At 46.3% G+C, this 14,444-nt stretch overlaps 1 protein-coding gene across 1 annotated transcript in view; it reads left to right on the forward strand.

The window, feature by feature from the left end:
* The window catches only part of LOC138855527 (RNA-binding protein 38-like), a 547,208-nt gene that overhangs the window by 1,124 nt on the left and 531,640 nt on the right, over nt 1-14,444 (forward strand). The gene's annotated exons all lie outside the window — the stretch shown is intronic.

The following is a 14,444-nucleotide window of genomic DNA, read 5'->3' on the forward strand; positions in this document are numbered from 1 at the left end:
GAGGGTACCATCAGTGAGTTGAGGGTACCATCAGTGAGTTGAGAGTACCATCAGTGAGTTGAGGGTACCATCAGTGAGTTGAGGGTACCATCAGGGAGTTGAGGGTACCATCAGTGAGTTGATGAGGGTACCATCAGGGAGTTGAGGGTACCATCAGTGAGTTGAGGGTACCATCAGTGAGTTGAAGGTACCATCAGTGGGTTGAGGGTACCATCAAGGAGTTCAGGGTACCATCAGTGAGTTGATGGGGGTACCATCAGGGAGTTGAGGGTACCTTCAGTGAGTTGAGGGTCCCATCAGGGAGTTGAGGGTACCATCAGGGAATTGAGGGTACCATCAGGGAGTTGAGGATACCATCAGTGAGTTGAGGGTACCATCAGTGAGTTGAGGGTACCATCAGTGAGTTAAGGGTACCATCAGGGAATTGAGGGTACCATCAGGGAGTTGTGGGTACCATCAGTGAGTTGAGGGTACCATCAGTGAGTTGATGAGGGTACCATCAGGGAGTTGAGGGTATCATCAGTGAGTTGAGGGTACCATCAGTGAGTTAAGGATACCATCAGGGAATTGAGGGTACCATCAGGGAGTTGTGGGTACCATCAGTGAGCTGAGAGTACCATCAGTGAGTTGAGGGTACCATCAGTGAGTTGAGAGTACCATCAGTGAGTTGAGGGTACCATCAGTGAGTTGAGGGTACCATCAGGGAGTTGAGGGTACCATCAGGGAGTTGAGGGTACCATCAGTGAGTTGAGGGTACCATCAGTGAGTTGAGGGTACCGTCAGTGAGTTGAGGGTACCATCAGTGAGTTGAGGGTACCATCAGTGAGTTGAGGGTACTATTAGTGAGTTGAGAGTACCATCAGTGAGTTGAGGGTACCATCAGTGAGTTGAGGGTACCATCAGGGAGTTGAGGGTACCATCAGTGAGTTGATGAGGGTACTATCAGGGAGTTGAGGGTACCATCAGTGAGTTGAGGGTACCATCAGTGAGTTGAAGGTACCATCAGTGAGTTGAGGGTACCATCAAGGAGTTGAGGGTACCATCAGTGAGTTGATGAGGGTACCATCAGGGAGTTGAGGGTACCATCAGTGAGTTGAGGGTACCATCAGGGAGTTGAGGGTACCATCAGGGAGTTGAGGGTACCATCAGGGAGTTAAGGATACCATCAGTGAGTTGAGGGTACCATCAGTGAGTTGAGGGTACCATCAGTGAGTTGAGGGTACCATCAGGGAGTTGAGGGTACCATCAGGGAGTTGTGGGTACCATCAGTGAGCTGAGGGTACCATCAGTGAGTTGAGGGTACCATCTGGGTTTGATTGGTGTTATGGGTTTGATTGGTGTCAAGGGGTACGGGAGTTATTCCTTGAGTAGCTTTAGGTAGATGTCGTTTTGATAAGGACCTGCCTCGTATGGGCCAGTAGGCCTTCTGCAGTGTTCCTACATTCTTATGTTCTTATCAGTGAGTTGAGAGTACCATCAGTGAGTTGAGGGTACCATCAGTGAGTTGAGGGTACCATCAGGGAGTTGAGGAGGGTACCGTCAGGGAGTTGAGGGTACCATCAGTGAGTTGAGGGTACCATCAGTGAGTTGAGGGTACCATCAGTGAGTTGAGGGTACCATCAGTGAGTTGAGGGTACCATCAGTGAGTTGAGAGTACCATCAGTGAGTTGAGGGTACCATCAGTGAGTTGAGGGTACCATCAGGGAGTTGAGGGTACCATCAGTGAGTTGAGGAGGGTACCATCAGGGAGTTGAGGGTACCATCAGTGAGTTGAGGGTACCATCAGTGAGTTGAGGATACCATCAGTGAGTTGAGGGTACCATCAGTGAGTTGATGAGGGTACCATCAGGGAGTTGAGGGTACCATCAGTGAGTTGAGGGTACCATCAGTGAGTTGAGGGTACCATCAGGGAGTTGAGGGTACCATCAGGGAGTTGAGGGCACCATCAGGGAGTTGAGAGTACCATCAGGGAGTTGAGGGTACCATCAGTGAGTTGAGGGTACCATCAGTGAGTTGATGAGGGTACCATCAGTGAGTTGAGGATGCCATCAGTGAGTTGAGGGTACCATCAGTGAGTTGAGGGTACCATTAGTGAGTTGAGGGTACGATAAGTGAGTTGAGGGTACCATTAGTGAGTTGAGAGTACCATCAGTGAATCGAGAGTACCACCAGTGAGTTGAGGGTACCATCAGTGAGTTGAGGGTACCATCAATGAGTTGAGGGGACCATCAGTGAGTTGAGGGGACCATCATCAGTGAGTTTAGGGTACCATAAGTGAGTTAAGGGTACCTTCAGTGAGTTAAGGATACCATCAGGGAGTCGAGGGTACCATCAGTGAGTTGAGAGTACCATCAGTGAGTTGAGGGTACCATCAGTGAGTTGAGAGTATCGTAAGTGAGCTGAGGGTACCATCAGTGAGTTAAGAGTACCATCAGTGAGTTAATGGTACCATCAGTGAGTTGAGGGTACCACCAATGAGTTGAGAGCACCATCAATGAGTTGAGGGTACCATCAGGGAGTTGAGGGTACCATCAGTGAGTTGATGAGGGTACCATCAGTGAGCTGAGGGTACCATCATGGAGTTGATAAAGGAACCATCAGTGAGTTGAGGGTACCATCAGTGAGTTGAGGGTACCATCAGTGAGTTAATGTGGGTACCATCAGAGAGTTGAGGGTAATATCAGAGTTAAGGGTACCAGCAGAGTTGAGGGTACCATCAGGGAGTTGAGAGTACCTTCAGAGAGCTAAAGGTACCGTCAGGGAGTTGAGGATACCATTAATGGGATATCATCAGTGAGTTGAGGGTACCATCAATTTGATACTATCAGTGAGTTGTGGGTACCATCACTGGGATACCATCAGTGAATTGAGGATACTATGAATGAGTTGAGGATACCATCAGTGAGTTGTGGGTTCCATCATTGGGATACCATCAGTGAATTGAGCATACTATCAATGAGTTGAGGATACCATCAGTGAGTTGAAAGTACCTTCAGTGAGTTGAGGGTACCATCAGTGAGTTGAGGGGACCATCAGTGAGTTGAGGGGACCATCATCAGTGAGTTTAGGGTACCATAAGTGAGTTGAGGGTACCTTCAGTGAGTTAAGGATACCATCAAGGAGTCGAGGGTACCATCAGTGAGTTGAGAGTACCATCAGTGAGTTGAGGGTACCATCAGTGAGTTGAGAGTATCGTCAGTGAGCTGAGGGTACCATCAGTGAGTTAAGAGTACCATTAGTGAGTTGATGGTACCATCAGTGAGGTGAGGGTACCACCAATGAGTTGAGAGCACCATCAATGAGTTGAGGGTACCATCAGGGAGTTGAGGGTACCATCAGTGAGTTGATGAGGGTACCATCAGTGAGCTGAGGGTACCATCATGGAGTTGATAAAGGAACCATCAGTGAGTTGAGGGTACCATCAGTGAGTTGAGGGTACCATCAGTGAGTTAATGTGGGTACCATCAGAGAGTTGAGGGAAACATCAGAGTTAAGGGTACCAGCAGAGTTGAGGGTACCATCAGGGAGTTGAGAGTACCTTCAGAGAGCTAAAGGTACCGTCAGGGAGTTGAGGATACCATTAATGGGATATCATCAGTGAGTTGAGGGTACTATCAATGGGATACTATCAGTGAGTTGTGGGTACCATCATTGGGATACCATCAGTGAATTGAGGATACTATCAATGAGTTGAGGATACCATCAGTGAGTTGAAAGTACCTTCAGTGAGTTGAGGGTACCATCAGTGCATTGAGGGTACCATCAGTGAGTTGAGAGTACCATTAGTGAGTTGAGAGTACCATCAGTGCGTTGAGGGTACCATCAGTGAGTTGAGAGTACCATCAGTGAGTTGAGAGTACCATCAGTGCGTTGAGGGTATCATCAGTGAGTTGAGAGTGCTATCAGTGAGTTGAAAGTACCATAAGTTAGTTGAGATTACAATCAGTGCGTTGAGGGTACCATCAGTGAGTTGAGAGTACCATCAGGAAGTTGAGAGTACCATCAGTGAGTTGAGAGTACCATCAGTAAGTTGAGAGTACCATCGGTGAGTTGAGGGTACCATCAGTAAGTTAGGGGTACCATCAGTGAGTTGGGGCACTATCAGTGAGTTGAGAGTATTATAAGTGAGTTGAGGGTACCATCAGTGAGTTGAGGGTACCATCAGTGACTTGAGGGTAGCATCAGTGAGTTGTGTGTACCATCAGTGAGTTGAGGGAACCATCAGTGAGTTGAGGATACCATCAGTGAGTTGGGGATACCATCAGTGAGTTGGGGGTACCATCAGTGAGTTGGGGGTGCCATAAGTGAGTTGGGGGTACCATGAGTAAGTTGGGGTACCATCAGTGAGTTGTGGGTACCATCAGTGAGTTGGGGTACCATCTGTAAGTTGAGAGTGCCATCAGTGAGTTGAGAGTACCATCAGTGAGTTGAGGGTACCATCAGTGGGATACCATCAATGAGCTGAGGTGAGTTGTAGCTCAACTATGTAGTCGAAGCACAGAACCACATGATCACTAGCTCCTAGAGGCCTTGCATACATAATATCTTCGATGTCCGAACTACTCAAGGTGAATACAAGGTTCAGTCTTGCTGGATCATCCTCATCTCTCTCTCTCTGGTAGTGTCTCTTACATGTTGATGCACGAGGGTTTCCAGTACCACATCCATCATCTTGGCTCTCCATGTTTCGGGAACCCCATGGGGCTCCAGGTTTTCCCAGTCAGTCTCCTTGTGATTGAATTCACCCATAACTAGTAACTTTTCTCCCCCATGTGAGCTCTTCTGGCCACCTCGGCTAGTGTGTCGACCATTGCTCTGTTGCTCTCGTCGTATTCTTCTCTTGGCCTCCTGCAGTTCTGTGGCAGGTTGTGCATTACTGCAATTACCGCCTTATGGCCCTCAGACTGGATTGTTCTTATTAAGTAGTCCCTGTCACCTATGCTCTCCATTCCTTCCATTTTCTCAAATCCCCACCAGTTTTTAATGAGCAGTGCAACTATTCCTCCCCCTCTCCCTCCTGTATCTTTTCTGAGGATTTGATATCTAGGTGGAAAGATTGCATCTGTTATCCTGGTGAGTTTTGTTTCTGTGAGTGCTATTATATCTGGGGATGTCTCCTTGATTCTTTCATGCCACTCCTCACACTTACTTGTTATCCTGTCTGCATTTATATACCACACCTTCAGCTTCTTTTTTAAAACTGTTGTCTGCAAGGTACATTGGGGTTGGGGGAGTGGGAGACCTGATAAGGAACTATGGATGGTTGCTGTGGGGGTGGAGTTTGTAATGAGGTGGGTGGGGGCACTGGATATCGCATGTGTGTTTTGGGTTAGAATATTTGGTTGCATTGGGGTTGTCCTGGTTGAAGGGCTTCTGTAGGTGGTTGCAAGGGAGGCTGTATTTGATATTCCTCCTGAGTCTGGGTTCTCCTGTCCATCTCCATCTTCACCTCTCTTTCCTGCTTTCGTCGTTGTACCATCTCTCTCAGTTTCTGCCTTTCTTCTTGTGTTCTGTCACGGTCGAGATGCACCTTCCAGTACACTGGCATGTCCCTTAGTCTTGCTTTCTCCTTAAGGATCCTGTTTCAAGTAGATTCTGCCTTGAAAGTCACTTTCACTGGCTGGGTTCTTCTTCTTGCAAACCCTCCTATTTTCCGAAAATTTGCCAGCTGGGTCATATCATCTTCTCCTATTGCCTTTATGGTGCTTTCAATTGCATTTTCTTCCCTTGTCTTCTTGCTTTTTAAGTTTCCCCTTCAACTCACTGGAGCCCATAAACAAAGACTGACCTCTCCCTTTCATTCTCCCACTGCATACCCCTATGTATCCCCTGATTCGATTTAGTTTCCTCCATTGCATCTTTCCTTTCTTCAGTTTCTTCATTATCTATTGTCCTTGGGCCCAGTGGCCTGTCATTTTTGCTTCTCAGCTTTCCCTGGGCTCTGCTGTGGTCTGTTATGGCCTCCACATATAGCTTAGCTCTCATTTTCTACAGTCCCTTCGATTGCTCCTGATGTGTTTCTTCCTTTTTCTCGGGCTCCACAATGGTCTGATAGGGCTTCTGCATGCAGTTTCACTCCTTCGTTCCCTACAGTCCCCTTGTTTGTGACTGAGGTAGCAGTCTCTGATGTCATTCCCAAATTGTTCTTTAGTTCTTTAGGCTATTTCAGATTTTTCAATTCCTCTTCTAATCTTTGTATCCTAGCTTCTACTACTATGACTCGCATCTTCCACTTGTGTGTATATATATATATATGTGTGTGTGTGTGTGTGTGTGTGTGTGTGTGTGTGTGTGTGTGTGTGTGTGTGTGTGTGTGTGTGTGTGTGTGTGTGTGTGTGTGTGTGTGATAGTGTGTACTCACCTAGTTTTGGTTTCAGGGGTCGAGTCACAGTTCCTGGCCCCGCCTCTTCGCTGGCCGCTACTAAGTCACTCTTCCTGCGCCATGAGATTTATCATACCTCTTCTTAAAGCTATATATGGATCCTGCCTCCACTACATCAATTCCCAGACTATTCCACTTCCTGACAACTCTGTGACTGAAGAAATACTTCCTAATATCCCTGTGATTCATCTGAATCTTCAACTTCCAACTGTGACCCCTTGTTACTGTGTCTCATCTCTGGAACATCCTGTCTCTGTCCACCTTGTCGATTCCTCTCAGTATTGCAAACTAGAAATACCATAGGAAATAGCAAACAAGAGGACTCCACTAGCAATAGTGAGGATATATTACCAAAAACAACTGGTGGGAGCTCCATTGTTGGTGCTAGGGAGGATAGGAATAAGACAGGGAAACATGCACCAACAGGGAATACAGTCACAGAAACCCAAGGCAAACGGAAACCAAGCCTGTGCACATACTATGCACTTGGTATCTGCAGACATGGGAAATCTGGAAAAACAGACGGGACGTGCAACTATGACCACCCTAGAAAATGCCGTGCCCATATGACAACAGGAAAATGCAAACTCCCTTCCTGTAAGCTTTTTCAGCTCTGGTGGCCTGGTGGTTAACGCTCTCGCTTCACACGGTGAGGGCCTGGGTTCGATTCCCAGCCAGAGTAGAAACATTGGACGTGTTTCTTTCCACCTGTTGTCTATGTTCCCCATCAGTAAAATGGGTACTTGGGTGTTAGTCGACTGGTGTGGGTCGCATCCTGGGACACTGACCTAAGGAGGCCTGGTCACAGACCGGGCCGCGGGGGCGTTGACCCCCGGAACTCTCTCCAGATAAACTCCAGATAAACCTCTTCAGTACAGGAAAGACTGTGCTATAACTTAAATTGCCAGGCACACCATCTAAAGGGGACAAAAAGATACAAAACATCCAGGCCATGAGAAAACCTGGGTAGCCACAGCCACTCAAGAGGGAGAGGTTTTATAGTGCCAGGAAGGAAAAAAAACTGGCAGGAAATGGCAGAAATCGTACACCAAATCCAGTCATTCCTGGAGTGGAACCACAGTCGATGGCCTCAACTCCAAACCAACAAATACAGATACTAATGCCGGAAAAAAATCCCCCCCAGTACCAACAATACCACCAGTCCGATGACATTCTTCTTTGCAAATATACAGGGTCTAAAGCCAGCAACAAACAACAAAATACCTTTCATCCGTGGACTGCTTGCAGAGGCAAAGGCAATGTTCGCGGCTTTCACTGAGACCCACATAAAGGATCACTTGGACAACGAAATATGGATCCCAGGTTACAACCTATACAGATGTGACAGAGTGAACAGGCAAAAGGGGGGGGGGTTGGCCTGTACATTGCAGAGTCGCTTGTTTGCACAGAACTTCTTAATGCCTCAAATGATGTAGTGGAAGTTTTAGCAGTAAAGGTCGAGAACCAAAACCTAGTCATTGTGGTAGTCTACAATCCTCCGGAAGCAACATCCCAGCAATTCCAGGAACAGCTGTTAAAAATTGACAACTGTCTGGAAAATCTTCCAGCTCCTGCACCCAACATCTTGTTCCTGGGGGATTTCAACTTAAGGCACCTAAAATGGAGGAATATAGCAAATAATATTGTTGCAGTAATAACACCAGGAGGCAGCTCTGATGAAAACTCACACTCACACGAGCTTTTAAATCTCTGCACAAAATTCTATTTAAACCAGCAAATAATAGAGCCTACTAGACTGGAGAATACACTAGACCTCATCTTCACTAACAATGATGATCTGATAAGAAATGTCACCATATCAAAAACAATATACACAGATCACAACATAATTGAGGTTCAGACATGTATGCGCGGAGCCCCAGACCGACATAATGAGATTAGTCACGAGGGAGCATTCACCAAATTCAACTTCAATAACAAAAACATAAAGTGGGACCAAGTAAACCAAGTCCTAACCGATATAAGCTGGGAAGATATACTAAGCAACACAGACCCCAACTTATGCCTAGAACAGATTAACTTGGTGGCACTCGATGTATGCACAAGGCTTATTCCTCTAAGAAAAAGGAGTAGATGTAAAATAGAAAGAGAAAGGCGCTCCCTTTACAGGCGACGGAAAAGAATAACAGAGCGGTTAAAAGAGGTCAATTTATCTGAAGTGCGTAGGGAGACACTGGTCAGAGAAATAGCAAGCATCGAACTTAAGCTAAAGGAATCTTATAGGAGTCAGGAATTGCGGGAAGAACTAAAAGCCATAAATGAAATCGAAAGAAACCCAAAGTATTTCTTCTCCTATGCCAAATCAAAGTCGAGAACAACGTCCAAGATGGGTCCTACACAGATGACAGCAAGGAAATGAGTGAGCTACTCACGTCCCAATATGACTCAGTTTTTAGCAAGCCGCTAACCAGACTGAGAGTCTAAGATCAAAATGAATTTTTTATGAGAGAGCCACAGAATTTGGTTAACACAAGCCTATCCGATGTTATCCTGACGCCAAATGACTTCGAACAGGCGATAAATGACATGCCCATGCACTCTGCCCCAGGGCCAGACTCATGGAACTCCGTGTTCATCAAGAACTGCAAGAAGCCCCTATCACGAGCCTTTTCCATCCTATGGACAGGGAGCATGGACACGGGGGTCGTCCCACAGTTACTAAAAACAACAGACATAGCCCCACTCCACAAAGGGGGCAGTAAAGCAACAGCAAAGAACTACAGACCGATAGCACTAACATCCCATATCATAAAAATCTTTGAAAGGGTCCTAAGAAGCAAGATCACCACCCATCTAGAAACCCATCAGTTACACAACCCATGGCAACATGGGTTTAGAACAGGTCGCTCCTGTCTGTCTCAACTATTGGATCACTACGACAGGGTCCTAGATGCACTAGAAGACAAAAAGAATGCAGATGTAATATATACAGACTTTGCAAAAGCCTTCGACAAGTGTGACCATGGCGTAATAGCGCACAAAATGCGTGCTAAAGGAATAACAGGAAAAGTCGGTCGATGGATCTATAATTTCCTCACTAACAGAACACAGAGAGTAGTCGTCAACAGAGTAAAGTCCGAGGCAGCTACGGTGAAAAGCTCTGTTCCACAAGGCACAGTACTCACTCCCATCTTGTTCCTCATCCTCATATCCGACATAGACAAGGATGTCAGCCACAGCACCGTGTCTTCCTTTGCAGATGACACCCGAATCTGCATGACAGTGTCTTCCATTGCAGACACTGCAAGGCTCCAGGCGGACATCAACCAAATCTTTCAGTGGGCTGCAGAAAACAATATGAAGTTCAACGATGAGAAATTTCAATTACTCAGATATGGTAAATACGAGGAAATTAAATCTTCATCAGAGTACAAAACAAATTCTGGCCACAAAATAGAGCGAAACACCAACGTCAAAGACCTGGGAGTGATCATGCCGGAGGATCTCACCTTCAAGGACCATAACATTGTATCAATCGCATCTTCTAGAAAAATGACAGGATGGATAATGAGAACCTTCAAAACTAGGGAGGCCAAGCCCATGATGACACTCTTCAGGTCACTTGTTCTATCTAGGCTGGAATATTGCTGCACACTAACAGCACCTTTCAAGGCAGGTGAAATTGCCGACCTAGAAAATGTACAGAGAACTTTCACGGCGCGCATAACGGAGATAAAACACCTCAATTACTGGGAGCGCTTGAGGTTCCTAAACCTGTATTCCCTGGAACGCAGGAGGGAGAGATACATAATTATATACACCTGGAAAATCCTAGAGGGACTAGTACCGAACTTGCACACGAAAATCACTCACTATGGTAAACATGAGGAAATTAAATCTTCATCAGAGTACAAAACAAATTCTGGCCACAAAACAGAGCGAAACACCAATGTCAAAGACCTGGGAGTGATTATGTCGGAGGATCTCACCTTCAAGGACCATAACATTGTATCAATCGCATCTGCTAGAAAAATGACAGGATGGATAATGAGAACCTTCAAAACTAGGGAGGCCAAGCCCATGATGACACTCTTCAGGTCACTTGTTCTATCTAGGCTGGAATATTGCTGCACACTAACAGCACCTTTCAAGGCAGGTGAAATTGCCGACCTAGAAAATGTACAGAGAACTTTCACGACGCGCATAACGGAGATAAAACACCTCAATTACTGGGAGCGCTTGAGGTTCCTAAACGCAGGAGGGAGAGATACATGATTATATACACCTGGAAAATCCTAGAGGGACTAGTACCGAATTTGCACACGAAAATCACTCACTACGAAAGCAAAAGACTTGGCAGACGATGCACCATCCCCCCAATGAAAAGCAGGGGTGTCACTAGCACGTTAAGAGACCATACAATAAGTGTCAGGGGCCCGAGACTGTTCAACTGCCTCCCAGCACACATAAGGGGGATTACCAACAGACCCCTGGCAGTCTTCAAGCTGGCACTGGACAAGCACCTAAAGTCAGTTCCTGATCAGCCGGGCTGTGGCTCGTACGTTGGTTTGCGTGCAGCCAGCAGCAACAGCCTGGTTGATCAGGCTCTGATCCACCAGGAGGCCTGGTCACAGACCGGGCCGCGGGGGCGTTGACCCCCGGAACTCTCTCCAGGTAAACTCCAGGTATTGTGTATGTCGTTATTATATCCCCCATATCTCTCCTGTCCTCCAGTGTCGTCAGGTCGATTTCCCTTAACCTCTCCTCGTAGGACATACCCCTTAGCTCCGGGACCAGTCCATTTGCAGACATTTGCATTTTCTCTTGTTTCCTTACGTACTTGGCTAGGTGTGGGTTCCAAACTGGTACTGCATACTCCAATGTGAGCTTAACGTACACAGTGTACAGGGTCCTGAGCGATTCCTTATTAAGATGTCGGAATACTGTTCTTAGGTTTGCTAGGTCCCTGTAAGCTGCAGCAGTTATTTGGTTGATGTGTGCCTCAGATGTGCCTGGTGATATACTCACCCCAAGGTCCTTTTCCTTGAGTGAGGTTTGTAGTCTCTGGAGCCAGTTGCAGGACCAGGCCTGCAGCCTGTCCAGATCCCTTTGTAGTTCTTCCTGGTCCTCGTCTGATTGAATTCTTCTCATCAACTTCACTTCATCTGCCAAAAGGGACACTTCATCATGTCGTTCACAAATACCAGAAGCGGTCCTAGGACTGACCCCTGTGGAACCCCGCTCATTACAGGCACCCACTCTGACACCTCGCCACTTACCATGACCCGCTGTTGTTTTCCTGACAAATATTCCCTGTTATCCCTGCCTGGTCCTCCAGCTTTTGCACTAATGTCTTGTGTGGAACTATGTCAAACGCCTTCTTACTCTCCAAGAAAATGCAATCGACTCACCCCTCTCTGTCTCTCTCTCTCTTGTCTTACTGCTGTAACCATGTCATAGAACTCCAGTAGGATTGTGACACAGGATTTCCCGTCCCTGAAACTGTGCTGGCTGTCGTTGATAAGCTCATTCCTTTCTAGGTCCTCCACCACTCTTCTGATAATCTTCTCCATGACTTTGCATGCTCTACATATCAGTGACACTGGTCTGTAGTTCAATGCTTCGTGTCTGCCTTTTTTTTTTTTTAAACTGGGACTAAACTTGCTGTCCTCCAAACCTCAGGTAGTCGCCCTGTTTCGATAAATGGGTTGAAAATTGTTGTTAGGGGCACACATAGCATTTCTGCTCCCTCTCTCAGGACCCATGGAGGTTATCCGACCCCATCGCCTTTGAGATATCTAGCTAGCTTAGTAGCCTCTCCACTTCCTTTCTGTTGTTGTTGTTGTTGTTGTTGTTGTTGTTGTTGTTGTTGTTGTTGTGTGTATGTGTGTGTGTGTGTGTGTGTGTGTGTGTGTGTGTGTGTGTGTGTGTGTGTGTGTGTGTGTGTGTGTGTATGTGTGTATGTGTATGTGTGTGTATGTGTGTGTTTGTGTGTGTGTGTGTGTGTGTGTGTGTGTGTGTGTGTGTGTGTGTGTGTGTGTGTGTGAGAGAGAGAGAGAGAGAGAGAGAGAGAGAGAGAGAGAGAGTGTGTGTAGGGTCGAAGTATCAACCTAGACTAAGAAGTGTGAGTGTAGCTCCAGCGAGTATCCTTGTAAACCAAGCAGGTGTTGTCCCTTACACCTGCTCGCCTCTCACAACATCTGCCTTGCTTCTCCTGCCACTATCTATTGTTAACTGTCGTAGTAGTGACAGTCTTCTCTATGACGTAAATCCAGTGTCTGTCAGTAACCTGTTGCCTCTCTCTCTCTCTCTCTCTCTCTCTCTCTCTCTCTCTCTCTCTCTCTCTCTCTTTTTTTTTTTTTTTACACAGGGTTTGACAAGGTTAAGGATCCCTAGCTTTATTGACAAGCTATTTACAGGTTAAGGATTCCTAACTTTATTGGCAAGCTAAGAGCTGTTACCTACATCAGCTCATTTGAAAGCATTTTTATTGTTATGAGACATACAAGTAGGGAACAGGATGAAGTTGGAGCCATCTGTGGACCAGCATTTTCATTTGATCAACTGACTTTATCTCGTTGACATCATTATGCTGTACGAATGTGTTCCATACTCGAGTCATCCTGGGTATATATGATCTCAGATGGAGTGATGTTCTGGAGAAGGGTAAAGCCAGAGTGAAGTTGCTGCTTTCTGCCCGTCTTGTGGCATAAAAGCTTGTTTCACGCTGTCCTCGAAGTGGATCCAAGTGTGGTATTTTGACAATATTGGCCTTGTACATAACAGTAAGGCCACCCACATCCCTCCTATGTTGAAGGCTCTGCTGAAATGACAGATCTATCCAGGATGGGTCCAGGCGAGAGATGAGACGTCTTGCTCTGTTCTCCACTCTGTCAAGCAGTCGCAGATGAGAGGGGGGCAGGCAAACCAAGAAAGTGGAGCATACTCAAGGCGTGAGCGTACTTGTGCCTCGTACAAAATCATGCAACCCCTACTGTCAAGCAGATGCGAGATACGGAGAAGTGCTGTAAGCTTCCTGGCTGCCTTGTTTGCAAGATTTACAACATGGTTCTTCATTGTTAGTTTGGAGTCAGATTTCACCCCAAGGATATCAACTTCTTCTCCAGGTGCCAACACCCTCCCATTCATCCTTACTACTGCACCAGCATTACCATCATGGTGCCTAGAGACGATCATCATTTGCGTTTTCTCAGGTGCAAATGTTACTTGCCATCTATTTCCCCAAGCTGATATAGCTCTCAGCTGGTGATTGATGTAGCTTAGAGCAGCTGGCATTTCTTCTCTTGGATAAGTGAATGTCAGCGTACAGTTGTCTGCATATGCATGTGATTCTGGGATGAGATGAAGAAGGTCGTTGAAGTAGACATTCCATAACAATGGTCCCAGCACGCTTCCTTGTGGAACACTTGCCCATATAGGATGTCCTCCAGTGTCGTCAGGTCGATTTCCCTTAACCTCTCCTCGTAGGATATACCCCTTAATTCTGGGACTAGTCTTATTCACTTGGTTAGTTATAATAGGTATGCGGGTTAGGTAAGTTTTCTAAGGTTCTTTTGGCACAAAATAATGAATTTTTACATTATAATTGAAAAACTACATCTTCAAACGTATAAGAGAAAAGTTTTAAATAGAACTGAATTTTAAATGAGTTCTTGATAATTGACCAATTTTACCTATTCGGCACGACAGACAGACAGACAGACACACAGACACACAGACACACAGACACACAGACACACACACATACACACACACACACACACACACACACACACACACACACACACACACACACACACACACACACACACACACACACACACACAGGGAGGGCACTGCAATGGATAAGGGAATACCTGACAGGGAGGCAGCAACGAGTCATGGTACGTGAAGAGGTATCACAGTGGGCGCCTGTTACGAGCGGGGTCCCACAGGGGTCAGTTCTAGGGCCAGTGCTATTTTTGATATATGTGAACGACATGATGGAAGGAATAGACTCTGAAGTGTCCCTGTTCGCAGATGACGTGAAGTTGATGAGAAGAATTAAATCGGACGAGGATGAGGCAGGACTGCAAAGAGA

Source organism: Cherax quadricarinatus, chromosome 6 (assembly GCF_038502225.1).
Source record: "Cherax quadricarinatus isolate ZL_2023a chromosome 6, ASM3850222v1, whole genome shotgun sequence".
In the NCBI taxonomy this organism is placed as follows: domain Eukaryota; kingdom Metazoa; phylum Arthropoda; class Malacostraca; order Decapoda; family Parastacidae; genus Cherax; species Cherax quadricarinatus.